The following is a 13,293-nucleotide window of genomic DNA, read 5'->3' as shown; positions in this document are numbered from 1 at the left end:
GAAAAATAATCCCCCATAAGAAAAAGGTAACTGAATCTTATGTGAAGAGGAAACTAAAGGCAAAACAGGCTGACATAAAACCAAAGATAATTTTATATAAACCAAAACACTCTTGTGTTAGTATTTCAGAGAAACAGCAACTAGAGGAGAAAAAAAGGCTAACATAAAGAGAATTAAAAACTTCTCAGATCAGTAAGGTATACAGCTTTAATTTTTCACATCTGCCTTGACAGACACCTCTGATTTCACACAAAGGTGCTCAGTAGGCTCATAGTCTGTAACTGCTCTGATGAAAGGAAAACAGGGTACTCGGCTCTCATCTGCTTTGACAAAGTAGCTGTCTGATTAGTGTCCTGGAAACAGATCATGTCATGTTTTTAATGATATGTCAGGGTGTACAGTACTATGTATTAATATGAGATACTATGTAAAACTCACTATTGAAAATTAATAAAATTGCTGGACAGCAGTGGTACATGTCTTTAATCTCAGCAAGGAGTAGGCAGAGGCAGGTGGATCTCTATAAGTCCCAAGTCAGCCGGGTCTATACAGTGAGTTCCAGGCCAGGAAGGGCTATTTAGTAAGACTCTCTCTCAAAATAAATTAGCAAATAAGAAAAATTTAAGAACCCCCAAGTATAGGAGTGCATGCTTTAATCACAGCACCTAGGAGACAAGGCTGCTCAAATCTCTGAGTTTAAGGCCAACATGGGCTACCCAGTCAGTTCCAAGTCAGTTAAGCCTAGTCTGTGAGTCACTGACTCATAACAAAGGACTAAACATGCCTGGTTACAAAGCTCCACTTTGTTATTTTGTTGGTGGAGACACTGGCTCAAGGGTTAAGAGCACTCACTGCTCTTACAGAGACCCAGGGTTCAGTCCCGTGCACCTACATGGTTGCTTACAATCATCCGTAACTTCAGTTCCAGTGAATCCGATGCCTTCTTCTGAGTGGCATTTAAACATACATGGAGTGCATATATGCATGCAGGCAAAACACTCATGCACACAAAATAAAATCTTTAAAAATGTTCAAATAAAATAAAATAATAAAATAAAATCTGGGCTGGCAAGGAGGTTCAGCAGGTAAAAGTGACTGCCACCACACCTGACAACCTTAGTTTGCTACACCATACCTAGGAGAGAAACCTGACTCCCTCAAGTTGTCTTGACCTTGTTAGATAATGACTTGTTAGATAGACAGACAGATAGAAGATTAAATAAAAAATAAAAATAATTATTAAGAATTAGGGCTAGCCATGTTCAGCATGTTGAGGTGTTTAGCATTAAACCTTAATCCCTGGGGCCCATATAGTAGAGAAAACAGACTCCAACAAATTATCCTCTGACCTCCACACATACACACACAGTGGCACACATATATGCATGTGTGCTCACATATCACACAAAGAAAATAGAATGCAAATGTAAAAAGTAGTAACTGACAGACAACTTGGTTGAGGTAAGATCTCAAACTCTATCACCTATCCTGACCAACTGGCATAGAGGTGGTGGACAGAAGGCTCTCCCATCTGCCTGTAGAGTCAATCACTAAGATTACAGATACCTAGAACTATATACTGCGCTATAAAATGTGTTCCAGGAATCTGACCTCAAAAGAAATCTGCACAGCATGCACTTTTACCAGCTGAGGTATCTTCCTGGCCCTGGGGCCACGCTTATCTAGTACCATGAAGAACAAATCCATATTCATGATAAAATTTTAATTAAATATACATGTCAAGCTCTCAGAATTTTTCTTCTTTCTGCAGTCAGGTAGTAAAGTTTCCCTGGCAAGATTATCTATACAAGGATTCGGTTTCCTCTGAAAGCTGAGGCTATAAACAATGATGAACAGGATGTTCTGCCTTAGAAAATTAGATACAGTATTTACTGTACTATATGAGAAAAAGGAAATGTCTTTAAGTACAATAATAATAACAGTTAAAGTTATCTATTCCAAACAAGGTAGGAAGTCACCAAAACTTAAACTAGTCCTTAACAGTATGAATTATTCTTTGTACGTTTCTTGTCTAAAAACCAAACTTCTATATTCTCCTCTGGCTACCTCTTTAGGACTAAAACAAAAACTGAGTCACGAAAGTATGATGGCACACTTGCAAAAAGAGAATCATGTGCCTAGAAGTAGATTTCAGAGGCAATTTCTCTTTGAAACATTTTCTTCCTACTACAAGATAAGCTCCTGATACATCACAGCAGCTACAGTTCGTGTATTTATTTCTAACCTAAAAAAAAGATAAGCTTGTGTTTGTCATAAGTCTACCGTATTCATCTATTTCAGATGATCATGACTATAAAGCAGGGCCCTGACATCTAACAGTACTCCATGTGAACACACAGCACCAACCCTCAAACAGAAACTCTTAGCCATGAGCAAACATACAATCAAGTGCTACAAACAAAATTAGAAGAAAACAAGTGAACACCTTGAAAGAGGACCTACTATGTAACTTAGCAAAACGAGCATACCTTGGTATCCTCATGAACACAGAACTCCTAAGAAACTGAGTCCTTCAGAAGACAGGTGAACAACAGATTCTCCAGGGAATCAAAGGGAAGTGTTATCGTGGGCCTCACTTGCCAACCAAGGAAATGCAATCTGATATAGTCCAGTCTTATACAGAAAAACAATAAGTCTTTTTCACTATTAACACCTGAGTCATTGACAAATACAATTTCACAACTGGGTGTGGCAGCTTACACCTAAAAACCAATTCCATACCCTTAAAGCTGAAGAGAACTACATGGAGTTCCAGGGCAGACTGGGCTATATAAATGAGCTCCAGGTAAGTTGCAAAGTGAAAGCTTGTCTCGAAACCATTAAACTAAGTCAAATAAGCAATTTCACAGAACAAAGTAACAGAATAGTAACGAAGTAACAAAGAGCAGAAACTTTTGCTCAGGCCAGGCCAAGTCACACAGCTAATGTGAAAGGAACACAGCACAACTGACAACAGTGTCTCTTTCCACTGTACAACCTGGCCTATTACTGGGGTGGGAGAAGAGAAACCAGTACCAGTAGTGAGGAAACTGGCAAAGATGATCCCTCCCCAAATAAGCATGCATTAGCTTATTCTAATTTTCAGAATCTGTTCCAGTCACAACCTACTCTTCAGAATGCTCACAGGAATGAATTAGGACAATCCTCACATATGGGCCTACATAAGGGAAAAAGCTGAGTGAATTATCTATGTCTTTTCCCAAGCATTCTACCCAATGTTCTTTTTCCCAATACATATGACTCCACTCTTGCATATAACCCAAAGTTATACACCCCCAAAGTCATGTTGGACCAAAGGCTAGGGGAGCAAGGGAAGCTATCTCCACCTGTATTTTTCTCCTTTACCCCCCCCCAACACTTCTAAAATGAACCTTAAAAACTGGTTTTCCAACTTCTAGTACGTAAGTTAAGCATGAACTAATTAAACGTTTGTAAACCACTTTGAAGATGTGAACAAGCGTGTGAACGTTAATTATTGGCTCCCATCCACAACGGTCACTGCATATGAGAAAAGAACCACTGGTAAGCTCTTGCTACTTTCCAGGCACAAACATGAAAGCCTAGCATGTTTTTAAGAATTCCAGGAAAACTTTTAAGAGCAGACCACAAAGATTTCTTATAACAAGAACAAGTTGGAATTTTAAGCTGACTACTTTGGATATAATTATATCAGGGTAAAAAAAAAAAATGTGACTTACAGCATATACAATAAAACTACAGTATATCAAAAATCCAAGATAAAAGTCATAGTTTATTTACATAAAGAGACATACAAATTCTTTCTTCCCTTTACTGATCTGTTTAAAAACCACTGGGAAATGTCCTTAAAAGATCACTCCTGATTGACCTATGCTCTAAACATGCATACAGAACCACTTTGGAAGGAAGGCCTAGACAAGTTTTGGCCATTCCTACCCATTCCTTTAATCCTCAAAAAGAGAAAGTATCTTAGCCAGGCCCAAAGTGTCATGTGACCAAATAAACATTTACACTGTTTCTCAACTCTTGTGGCTAGAGTGTTTTCCTAAGTCCCTCAAAGAGGAGAGTTTCTCTGTATTCAGAGTCTAGATGTTCTGTTGAGGGAACCTAAGGAGAATTTTTTAAATCTTCAGTTTGTCAGAAGTAACAAATCACTTCCATGCAGGCACTGCATAGCAACAACCCACTTCAGAAAACCACCTACTTTAGACAAGACTGAATGGCTAGGCCAAGGACATGTGCTTATATATACATAACACCCAAGTCATTGTGAGGTTTTCTAAGTGATTCATAGGTAATAGAAAATGTCAGATTTACAAAAAAAATCTCTCAAATGTCCACCACCTGTTGCACAGTCATCGGCTAGAACAAAGAAAACTTCTGAAAACCAAAGTTGAGATCGATATATTTCGGATTCAAAAACAACAATCGCTCATCCCAAGTTTTCATTAATTTTACAATATATAAAACAGTACATAAGTTCCACAGTCTTCTTACAATTCAAAATTCTCTAAATTGTGGAGTCCTGTAAAGTAAAAACTAAGTTATATACTTTCTTATTCCAAGATGGAAGAACCAGGGCACATTTACCATGCTTAACAACACCAGATTCCAACAGTGTAACTAGCTCAGTGTCTAACACCCAGGACCCTGATCTGGGCTCCAGAGGCTCAGGCAGCTCTACTTCTTGGGTTCTGTCATCAGAAACACATTTTGTCTCAGAAGCTCAGACCAGCTCCACTCCATGTCCTTGGGGGGTCTTCTCTCTAGCTAAGGCTGCAACTTCACCAACAACCTCTCCAGGCCTCTTCCTGAACTCTGATTCTGCTACACGGTGCACAGCCTTCTAAATATCACAGCTTCCATGCTGCTAAAACCAGTCCTACTTGGAAAACTCTTACAAACAAACAAAAAACTACTAACCAGAACAGATGGTTTTTCTCTCAAAAATGTCTTACTGTACTACACTCATCTTGTTTACTGAGACTAGCAATTGTACTCATGGATCCCGAAACCACATATATGGAAACCATGGGCTGTATAAATAAAACTTACAAAACAAACTGGATTTGAATGCTGAAAAGTATACTACCAATAATACACCAAATACCTAGATAAGCAGATGTGTCATGTTTGTGGCTCAATATTACAAAGATGGCAGTTACCTCCTAAGTATTTACAGACTCAATCCAATGTCAATCCAGAAGTAAAAAGTGTAATAGCTGCTGTATAGAGCTATATAGATAGTTCAAGGTAGAGTCCTTGTCTACCATGCAAAAGGCCCTAGAGTGGATACCATTGCTTCAAAAAACAAAACTGTAGCTCCTGGAGCATACAGCTCAGCAGTATGTAGAATGCTTCCCTAAGTTTTCTGGTTTGAGGCTTGGTCTTTAACACTCTTTAATTTAAAAAAGTAAAGTAATATAACTCAGGCGGTAGAATATAGGAAAGCCCCGGTTCAGTCTTCAGCATCACACAAAGACAATGTAGTGGCACATAGCTGTGTTCCCAGCAGTCAGGAGGTAGAGGCAGGAGGACCAGAAGCTCAACACCATCCTCAGCAACAGAGTTCCAGGCCAAACTGCTACATACAAATCAACTCAATTTTTAGAACAGGCAGTTTTGAACAGATATATCACCAAAGAATGGAGAAAAATCACATGAAAAGATAGCATTATTAAGCATACAAAAAAGTTACATTCTATATAATTCCACTTTTATGACACCCCCCCAACACACACACACACACACACACACACACACCATGGCTTGAAACAGTCTCATATAGTCTAAGCTGGCCTTGAACTCCTTATATAGAAAGAGATGACCTCAAATTTATGATCTTCTTGCCTCCGCCCCATCCTACCCCAAGTACAGGGATTATAGACATTCACCACCATATTCCAAGTTATCTGTTACTAGGGCTCAAACCTAGGTTTTTGTACATCCTAGGCACACAATTGACCTACATTCCTAGTCCTAAATGATCTTTAAAGGGATCATCATCAACAACAACAAAACAAACAAGCAAACCAATAAAACTCATGAAGACAGAAAACAGATTAACGGGTTCTGAAAATCAAGGAGTGAAAAACCAAATTAACTACAAAAGGATTTGGATGAATCTGGAAGGACAAAGGTACTATTCTAATTCAAGCAGTGGTTAGATGAATATACACAATTGTCAAAATTTAGAAGACATTATGCACTAAAGCCAGTGAATCCGAGTAACTGTATGAATGAAACCCATGAGAGACTAAAGGCATAGTAACAATGTACTGAGTGAAACTTGCTTTTCCCTAGCTTGAATCTCTGTGTGGTGTGCACATCTATATGCAGACCCTCCTGCTGGCCCAAGTACATGTGGAGGGCAGGTGGACGTGGGCAGCCTTCCTCTTATCACTCTCTACCTTACTCTTGAGGCGGAGTCACTTGGTGAACCTGGAACTCACAGACTGGCTAGACTAGCTGACTAGGAAGCCTTGAGGATCCTCCACCTCCCAGTCTTCGGATTACAGACACACAGTGTCACACCTGGTATTCAAGCTTACCACATTAAGGACTTTACCAAGGAGCCATTGCCTAGCCCCTCAATCATTTTTTTTTTTCAAATGAATGCTAGTTGAAATAAAATATATGTTGAAAGATGTAGTATTGTTTAAATTAGATGTGAGTAACTGGATTTTGTTAGGTATTATCAGGGCCAAGTCTCTGTATTCACTAACCACTCTAAGCGGCAACTAGAGCTCCAAAGCAGAGACAAGATGGGTGTGGTTGCAGCTCATGAAAACCTTATTTATGAAAACAGGCCGTAGGCCAGCTAAGAGGACACACAGTGCCAAAAACATAGTACCCTAGGAGTTGCCCATGATAAAGTGGGCAGGAGATGAGCATTGAAGAGACTGGCCCAAAAGGTGACAGGCATATTACCTTGGTAGTAATATTCTGTTTTGACTCTGCTGAGTTACAGGATACTTTGTCATAAACTCACTAAACTCTGTCCTTAAAAATGGGTGTGTTTTATTACATTCTATAATAACCTCGACAAACTTGATTTGTTTTAAAATGTACTTGAAATTTTCATATGACAATATTAATGATATGGAAAAGTCTGACTTCTATGCCATAGTAATCAATATTCATAGTAATCCATCAATAATAGCATAAAGGCCTATTAGCTAGCAACATGGCCACTGTCAAGTAACTTCGGAAGCCTTTTCTTAGCCTAAAAATGGGTTAATAATTTCATTCTCAAGATTTCTTGTTTGCCTGTTTTCTCCCTGAGGGGCTGTTGAGAAATAAATAATGAATGAAGGTAAAATCAAGTGCATCTAGAACAGAAAACTAAGTAAACAAATATTAAAGTGTAAGTATGGAAGGGAGGATAAACAACAGCAGCTCCACTGGCCTCCTCTGTAGTCTAATTCCAACACCCCGACATTCTTTGTTCACTGTTATTGTGGACTCACCTGCCATCTAGCCCTGGCGGTTGCCTAGTAGACAGTAATTTGCATCTAACAGCAAGCATGCTGAATCAAAAGCTAGTTCAACTGATATTCCCTGATAAATATTTGGTAAAAGGAAATGTGAGAAGAACCAGATAGAACATGAAAACAGGTCAGCTTTCCCAGGCAAGAAGGAGGGTAGACATCTTATAGCATTTTAGCTGGCCTCCCTGGGGGAATGACAGAGAAGCTAGTGGCAAGTCTCCCCTTTGGGGCTGGGATTTACGTTTTATCCACACCAGGAGCTAATCATTCAAAGTGTAGCACCACACACCGGATGGTGCTTTCTGGCCTGTGTTTCTCACAACAGTAGCATTTAGCTGACAGGATAATACTGGGGGGATGGGGGCTGTAATAAGCAAGGATACTAAGTCTGAGAAAGATAAAATGGCTTGCTCAAGATCAGACTGCCAGTAAGTGGCAGTGTGTGGATGCAGCTGTCTGTATACCATGTGCTTTTAGTAGAGATCAACATGGAAGAACCATCCTTGGGCTCTGCAAACTAAATCTTTAACTCTAGGGGGCTTTCTGTGCATTGACATCTCAAGTTAAGAAGAACAAAAGTGTACCACAGGAATTAATTAACCTTTCAAGAATACTTCATTATTTTGGGTGGTGGGGACCAACTCTATGAGTAAGAGTAGGCTTATGATGAGAAAGTAAAAATTATTACAAGAAGCCTACATGGTGGCATAAAGAGCAAACACCTCCCCGCTCTCTACTTTCTTTCACTCACTATCACACCATGCAAACATACCAAGATACAGTTCTGAAAAGCAAAAATCAAAAAGAACAAAGAAAAAAAAAAGCACCCCATTACCCAACACAGAATTTAGACAAGCACTCAGTATTTCAGTACTGGATCTGCAAGCCCAACCTCTCAGCGAAGACTGATAAAAATGGGTTTGATCTTATTATGATGACCGTATCAACACCAAGGTGACTAGAAAACCGTAAATGTGCGACATGTGCATGAAATAAACTTCTTCCTACAAATAGCTTCCTTCTCTCTTCCCGAAACCAGTAAGCTAGGCAGGCCACACAACACAGGGACAATCACTTCCATGTGGATATTCGTCCTTAACAGTATTAACTGTAGCTCAGGACTAACTTGAAGACAAGCAAGCATCAGGTGGTTTGGTCAGGGATGTTTATACCTATAGTCTCAGGTTTGATCAGGTAAACAGTTCTAAAACTTATCTACTCTGTCTGGCACTTTAAACAGTCTGAACTAAGTTGGTACAACTGACTTTAACCACCACATGAGTCTGTAAACAGTGGCACTTGAAAAAGCAACTGAGTGGTGTGCTTAAGTCTCTAAACTATGTATTCTGCTAACACTCCATCCCGTTCTATCTTGAGCAAACCTGAGAAAAGTCATAAAGCCACAAATATTATTTTCAAGACCAAAGTAAAACAAAGGGAACTGACTATAACTCAGACACTCTGGTGGTCTGAATGAGAATGCCCCCATAGGTTCATAGATGTGAATGTTTCCTCATCAGGCAGTGGCACTATCTGAAAGGTTAGGGGGTGTGGCCTTATTAGGCAATGGGGCTATATGAACGGCCAGGGGGTGTGGCTTTTTGTGGAAAGGTATGGTCTTATTGGAGGAATTATGTCACTGGGGGTAGGCTCTGAGGTTTCAGAAGCACAAGCCAGACCTAGATGCTCATGCGCTTGCCCCCTCCCCCTCCCCCTCCTGAGGATCCAGATGTAGAACTTTCAGCTATCTCTCCAGCACCATTTCTGCCTACATGTTGCCATACTCCCTTCCATGATGGCAGTGGACTCAATCTCTGAAACTGTAAGCAAGTCCCAGGTAAATGCTTTCCTTTATGAGGGCTGTCATTTTCATAGTGTCTCAAACACTAAGACAGGCTCTTGCTAGTACTGAAAACAATCTCTCTCTCGTCATTTCTCACACTATAGAGCTGTACAGATTTCATTCCTACCAAGGCACCTGGGATCCCACTCAAAAGAAAGCTAACAGGTGATGAAACGGTATAGCTTCTCTCATCCTTCTGCTCAGATGACATCTTTTACATTTATTTGTCTTTAGGGTGGAAGTTGAATTAAATGTCACAGTGTGAATGTGGACAGAGGACAAGTTTCAGGAGTTGGTTCTCTCCCTCTACTACATGGGGGTGTGGGACCTGAACTTACCCACTGAACCACCTTCTGTTCAGAAACATCACTTTAAAAACGCTTTTTAAAAGCCATGTAAAACTGTACCAAAATTATCTTTTTAGTCACCAGGAAGCAGAATCCTGGACAGTGTACTAAGTCTCCTAGACCATCTCATGCATCCCTAAGAGCATGTAAAATTACTACCCCTTACAAGGGAAGAGACAAGCTCCAAAGTTAAGGGCAGTGCTCGAGGTTTCAAAACCCTCGAAGGAAAGGTGAGGATCTCAACTCAGATTTACATAACTCCAAACAGGGAATCTCTCCTAAATTATGCTCCCTCCCAATTTCACAATGAAGGACTGGGAAGAGCCAGGAACCAATCTGTTCAGCAGTGTAAGAGTCTCAACAAGGGAGAGTGTGAGGGATCCATTTCAAAACTGACTGCATTTTTTTTTTTTTAAATCCACAGTGTACTCTTTAAATCCCAGTTATTTTCTAGAACAAATCAACAAAAAGAGTTTTTAAAGCTGGGAGAAGTGATACACACACGTTATCTAGCCCTAAGGAAACCAAGGCAAGGAAACCTTGAGCTCAAAGCCAGCATACACTACAAGGCAAACCCTACACACACACACACACACACACACACACACACAGAGTGGGGGGAGGGAGGGAGGTGCTAGGCTCTTAATTCCAGCATGCAGGCAGATAGATCTCTGTAAGTTTAAGACCAGCCTGAGCTACATAGTGAGACCCTATCTCAAGAGAGAAGACTTAACAAAGTCTCCTAAAGTAAACTAAATTTCACCACAGATGTGCAAGCTAATTATCATTTTGTACAAGGCCCCAGAATTAATGGGTTTCTCCTGTGTACACTATCAGTAGCCAGTGAAAATCGATTCACCCAAATCAAACAAAAGCTAAACACCAACTGTGTGGACTTTTCTAGAAAAAAAACAGAGCACAGCACAACACCACCCATCACAGTCCTTAAAGAGTAAAAAGACGAAAAAAGTCCATTTATACTACACATAGTTCCCATTTAGTGAAGCAAATACCCTAAAACAAAAGTATGTGTATCATGTTATCACAGTTCAGTTCAACTGGTGTCCTGGCCACCCGATTTTGCAGGCAGCATTTGTTTATATTATGTAACTAACCAATAACTTCCAACCTCTGTCCACCTCCCTTGCTCACCACACCCACCCCAGAAAGGAAAATTAAGCACAAAGATTGTGAGACCTGAATCCCTGTACCTTCAGAATATTTTCCCTTGGTTTCATCAGGTAAACGAAGCTGGGTTTCATATAAAGAAAAGCCAAAAACAAAACAGAAAACCCCACACAGCACTTGTCCGTGTTATTCAGATAGAAATCAAAGCAAAATGCCATCAGCAGTAGCCTTCAAAGAAAATTTTAAGTTTAACAAATGTCAAAGAAATACAACTAAAATTAACATGAAGTGACAGGGGAGGGGGGCGGGCATTGTGCTTCAGTGTGAATGATATACTTAAGCTCAGTCCTCTCGGGGAAATAAAACTGAATTAACATCAGAGCGCACGCAAGTCCAGTCAACGAAATGCAGTGGAATGATTCCACCGAAAACTTGGGAAGGCAACTGCTTAAAGCAGTTTGTAAGTCCCCAAGAGATGAAGGTGTACAAAGTGACACACTGGTTTAATCTCAGCGTCATCTCAACTGATAGGAACTTTACAGACAGACAATGAATGCGCTTCTCCTGATCGGGTCAACCCAAAAGTTTAGGGGGGTAAAAGAGTAAGTGACGTCTGGAAATCATGAGGGTAGTAACAAACAAACAAACAGACAAAAAGGCACATCACTTTGGAAATCTGCTCAACGCAATGAACTCTCAAAATAACTTCATTATGAAGTTGGAAAAGCAAAGACTGAAACACTCGAGAGATTGCTCAATCCATTTTCATTGTGAACTCCTGAGTTCACAGTAGGGTTTAGACACTTAAAGTGAGCCAATATTTTCAGCCGAAAGACAGACACTTGCTTAGCGAGAAAGAAACTGAGGGTGCGTCTCGCACCCCAGTTAAGTGTCAGCGAGCCTATTTACGAAAAGCAGCGATTCGCTAGTTCTTAAAGTGCTTGCACTAGAGCTCGGGGGCAGAGGAGCCGAATGCGCCACCGTTCCCGGGGCGCTCACCGCGCCTCCGCTCCCCATCCCGGGAGAAAGCCCCCAAAGGTGGCCGGGGCGCGCAGTGTTTACCCGGCGTGACTGCCCCGGGGAGCTGCTCGTTCCCGGGGCCGCACTCTCTGTTCGAGCGGCGCGCCCCACCGAGCAGCCCTCCCTCAGAGGAGAGCCGCAGCCGGCGCCACAGATGCGGGCAGCAGGGGAACGTGGGTCGGAGGAGGCCGGGATCCCCGGCCGCGCTATCCACCCCAGGCTGCCGAGGCTAAGAAGGGTCCGCCACCCGCGTCGCGCCCGCGCGCCCCCGCGCCCCGCAGCTCGCGCGCGCGGCCGAGAGCAGCCGAGGGGGAGGGGCGGCTGCGCGCGCGCCCCCTCCTCAGACGCCCAAACTTCCCTCAACTCCCTCAACTAAGTTGCGCTCTCACCGTGCGGCTCCCCGGGCTCCCCCGCGGGCCGAGCCGGAGCAGCTCCGCGCCTTGGCCGCGGAGAAGGACAATAGGCGGCCGCTCCCTCGGCGGCGGCGGTGACGGCTGGAGCGAGGAGCAAACACGGCGGTCTCGACCGAGCCCAAGCGCTTAGCAGCAGCAGCTCCGGCTCCGCGACCGCCCTGCACACAGACCTGCCCACCCGCGCATGCGCCGCCTGCGGCCTGGGGTGGGCGGGGCAACGAGCCAAGCCTAAAAGTTTTTATTGGACAATTAGACTGCCCATCACATTCTGTGAGGCCAATAGGAAGGCGTCTTGGCAGTTGGCTCTGGTTGCTAAGGAACGATGAGGTTGACCGCCACTGCTGCCAGGCGGCAAAGTGATCAAAGTCGGGTGGCTGGCAGCAGCTGCTGGGGAAATGCCCACCCACCTTCTCCTATCCGCCCCATCGCCGGAAGCCACCCTTCCTCTGTGCGCCTGGTGCTTACCTAAATCGGAGCACTTACCACACGTTGACACTAAGACTCAATGGAGTCTTAAGAATTCAAGGTGGAGCGACACAAAGTACTCAAGTGTGTTGGATGGGTGAAGATTGTCGCAGTGACTTTGAGCTATTCGATCACCACAAAATCATTGCCTTTGAGTTGCCATGGACTTCAGAAATCATCTACTGGCTTCGGAGAAACAAAGTATGGACATGTTCCAATGGTGACCAAAGAGATTACATTAATTGGTACAAGAAGAAACTTCTTTTTGATAGTTACATATTGTAATGTGTTATTAAGGGAAAACATGCCTATCATGCCAAACTATTTTGACATGTTATTTCTTCGGTCAATAGAAAGTTGAAAAAGAAAAAAGCCAGGGATTATGAATATTAAGCAAGAAATGTGAGGTTTTCTGTGCAGTTTAATATTTATTGTGATTGAAGTAAGAAAGATGGTTTCCTAGGAGGAGAAGGGTATTGACTGGGAAGGAATAGAATGGAATCCCTGAAGGTACTGGCCTTGCATTTTTATTTAGGTGATCAAAACATTAATATGAAAATATCATGTGGCTGTACCCCTAAGATAAA

General features: G+C 42.1%; 1 protein-coding gene across 7 annotated transcripts in view; it reads right to left on the bottom strand.

Annotated features, from left to right (window-relative positions):
• The window catches only part of Akap13 (A-kinase anchoring protein 13), a 289,605-nt gene extending 277,211 nt beyond the window's left edge, over nucleotides 1-12,394 (bottom strand). For all 7 annotated transcript variants that reach the window (XM_029539287.1, XM_029539292.1, XM_029539294.1 and 4 more), the window contains exon 1: nucleotides 12,218-12,394. The gene's annotated coding sequence lies outside the window, so the exon portion shown is untranslated. The remainder of the gene's footprint in view (nucleotides 1-12,217) is intronic.
• Between the last annotated feature and the right edge of the window lie 899 nt (nucleotides 12,395-13,293).

This window comes from Mus pahari, chromosome 1 (assembly GCF_900095145.1).
Source record: "Mus pahari chromosome 1, PAHARI_EIJ_v1.1, whole genome shotgun sequence".
In the NCBI taxonomy this organism is placed as follows: domain Eukaryota; kingdom Metazoa; phylum Chordata; class Mammalia; order Rodentia; family Muridae; genus Mus; species Mus pahari.
The sequence above is the reverse complement of the archived record's forward strand: the minus strand, read 5'-3'. Positions and strand labels throughout refer to the sequence as shown.